Genomic DNA, 3,492 nt, shown 5'->3' on the forward strand with positions numbered 1-3,492 from the left:
CCTGAACCTGAAAGGACCTTGAAGCGAAAGTTAAGAGAAGCTAAGGCACAACTCTCTGTAGAGGACCTAACAGAAATCTTCAAAGAAAAAGAAAACATGGCAGCCGAAAACAACAACAATGCCAACAATGCAAGGAAGGTGCTGGGTGACTTTACTGCACCTACTCCCGACTTCTATGGGAGAAGCATCTCTATCCCTGCCATTGGAGCAAACAACTTTGAGCTTAAGCCTCAATTAGTTTCTCTAATGCAACAGAATTGCAAGTTCCATGGACTTCCATTGGAAGATCCTCATCAGTTCTTAGCTGAATTCTTGCAAATCTGTGACACTGTCAAGACTAATGGGGTTGACCCTGAGGTCTATAGACTTATGCTATTCCCTTTTGCTGTAAGAGACAGAGCTAGAACATGGTTGGATTCACAACCTAAAGAGAGCCTGAACTCTTGGGAAAAGCTAGTCAATGCCTTCTTGGCAAAGTTCTTTCCACCTCAAAAATTGAGTAAGCTTAGAGTGGAAGTCCAAACCTTCAGACAGAAGGAAGGAGAATCCCTCTATGAAGCTTGGGAAAGATACAAACAGTTAATCAGAAAGTGTCCCACTGATATGCTTTCTGAATGGAGCATCATAGGTATTTTCTATGATGGTCTCTCTGAACTGTCCAAGATGTCTTTGGATAGCTCTGCTGGAGGATCTCTTCATCTGAAGAAGACGCCTACAGAAGCTCAAGAGCTGATTGAAATGGTTGCAAATAACCAATTCATGTACACTTCTGAAAGGAATCCTGTGAACAATGGGACTAGTCAGAAGAAAGGAGTTCTTGAGATTGACACTCTGAATGCCATATTGGCTCAGAATAAAATATTGACTCAACAAGTCAATATGATTTCTCAAAGTCTATCTGGAATGCAAAATGCACCAAGCAGTACTAAGGAAGCTTCATCTGAGGAAGAAGCTTATGATCCTAAGAACCCTTCAATGGAAGAGGTGAATTACATGGGAGAACCCTATGGAAACACCTATAATCCTTCATGGAAAAATCATCCAAATCTCTCATGGAAGGATCAACAGAGACCTCAACAAGGTTTCAACAACAATAATGGTGGAAGAAACAGGTTTAGCAATAGCAAGCCTTTTCCATCATCTTCTCAGCAATAGACAGAGAGTTCTAAGTAGAATAACTCTGACTTAGCAACCATGGTCTCTGATCTAATCAAAACCACGCAAAGTTTCATGACTGAAACAAGGTCATCCATTAGAAATTTGGAGGCACAAGTGGGTCAGCTGAGCAAAAAAATTACTGAACTCCCTCCTAGTACTCTTCCAAGCAATACAGAAGAAAATCCAAAAGGAGAGTGCAAAGCCATCAACATGGCCGAATTTTGGGAGGAAGGAGAGGCAGTGAACGCCACTGAGGAAGACCTCAATGGACGTCCACTGGCCTCCAATGAGTTCCCCAATGAGGAACCATGGGAATCTAAAGCTCAAAATGAGACCATAGAGATTCCATTGGACTTACTTCTGCCATTCGTGAGCTCTGATGAGTATTCTTCCTTTGAAGAGGATGAGTATGTCACTGAAGAGCAAGTTGCTAAATACCTTGGAGCAATCATGAAGCAGAATGACAAGTTATTTGGAAATGAGACTTGGGAGGATAAACCCCCTTTGCTCACCAAAGAACTGGATGACTTGTCTAGGCAGAAACTGCCTCAAAAGAGACAGGATCCTGGGAAGTTTTCAATACCTTGTACCATAGGCACCATGACCTTCAAGAAGGCCTTGTGTGACTTAGGGTCAAGTGTAAACCTCATGCCTCTCTCTATAATGGAGAAGTTAGGGATCTTTGAGGTGCAAGCTGCAAAAATCTCACTAGAGATGGCAGACAATTCAAGAAAATAAGCCTATGGACTTGTAGAGGATATTCTGGTAAAAGTTGAAGACCATTACATCCCTGCTGATTTCATAGTCCTAGAGACTGGGAAGTGCATGGATGAATCCATCATCCTTGGCAGACCCTTCCTAGCCCACAGCAAAGGCTATGATTGATGTTGATAGAGGAGAATTGATCATTCAAGTGAATGAAGAATCCTTTGTGTTTAAGGCTCAAGGATATCCCTCTGTCACCATGGAGAGGAAGCATGAAGAGCTTCTCTCAAAACAGAGCCACACAGAGCCCCCACAGTCAAACTCTAAGTTTGGTGTTGGGAGGCCACAACCAACTTCTAAGTTTGGTGTTGAACCCCCACATTCAAACTCTAAGTTTGGTGTTGGGAGGTTCCAACATTGCTCTGAGTATCTGTGAGGCTCCATGAGAGTCCTCTGTCAAGCTAATGACATTAAAGAAGCGCTTGTTGGGAGGCAACCCAATGTTATATTTTATCTATTCTCTTTTGTTATTTTATGTTTTTTGTAGGTTGATGATCATGAGAAGTCACAAAATCAATTGAAAAAGCAAAAACAGAAAGAAAAACAGGAAGAAAAACAGCACACCCTGGAGGAGAGCATGCTGGCGTTTAAACGCCAGTAAGGCTAGCTGTTGGGCGTTTAACGCCCAGTCTGGCACCATTCTGGGTGTTTAACGCCAGAATGGGGCACCAGACTGGCGTTAAACGCCAGAAAAGGGCAAGAACTTGGTGTTAAACGCCAGAAATGGGCACCAGCCCGGCGTTTAACGCCAGAATTGGCTCAAAACGCAATTTTGCTTGCCATTTGGTGCAGGGATGACTTTTCTTTGACACCTCAGGATCTGTGGACCCCACAGGATCCCCACCCACCCTACCACTCTCTCTCTTCTTCACCCATTCACCAATCACCTCAACACCTCTTCCCCAAAAACCCTTCACCTATCAAATCCCATCTTTCTCTTCACCACTCACATCCATCCTTCATAAAACCCCACCTACCTCACCCTTCAAATTCAAACCACTTTCCCTCCCAAACCCTCCCATACATGACCGAACCAAGCCCCTCCCCACTCCTATATAAACCCATCTTCACTCCTTCATTTTCACACAACCTAAACACCACTTCTCCCCTTTTTGGCCGAACACAAAGCCATTCCCTTCTTCTTCATTTCTTCTTCTTCTACTCTCTTCTTTCTTCTTTTGCTCGAGGACGAGCAAACCTTTTAAGTTTGGTGTGGTAAAAGCATTGCTTTTTGTTTTTCCATAACCATTTATGGCATCCAAGGCCGGAGAAACCTCTAGAAAGAGGAAAGGGAAGGCAAAAGCTTCCACCTCCGAGTCATGGGAGATGGAGAGATTCATCTCAACGGTGCATCAAGACTACTTCTATGAAGTTGTGGCCTTGAAGAAGGTGATCCCCGAGGTCCCTTTTTCACTCAAAAAGGGTGAATATCCGGAGATCCGACATGAGATCCGAAGAGGAGGTTGGGAAGTTCTTACCAACCCCATTCAACAAGTCGGAATCTTGATGGTTCAAGAGTTCTATGCCAATGCATGGATCACCAAGAACCATGACCAAAGTATGAACCCG

The 3,492-nt window shown here is 43.7% G+C and overlaps 1 non-coding gene across 1 annotated transcript; it reads right to left on the bottom strand.

The window, feature by feature from the left end:
* Window positions 1–501: 501 nt before the first annotated feature.
* Window positions 502–609, bottom strand: LOC112804614 (small nucleolar RNA R71). The gene has a single exon (XR_003203229.1). It is a non-coding gene; the product is annotated as a small nucleolar RNA R71 (small nucleolar RNA).
* Between the last annotated feature and the right edge of the window lie 2,883 nt (window positions 610–3,492).

This window comes from Arachis hypogaea, chromosome 5, assembly GCF_003086295.3.
Source record: "Arachis hypogaea cultivar Tifrunner chromosome 5, arahy.Tifrunner.gnm2.J5K5, whole genome shotgun sequence".
Taxonomy (NCBI): Eukaryota; Viridiplantae; Streptophyta; class Magnoliopsida; order Fabales; family Fabaceae; genus Arachis; species Arachis hypogaea.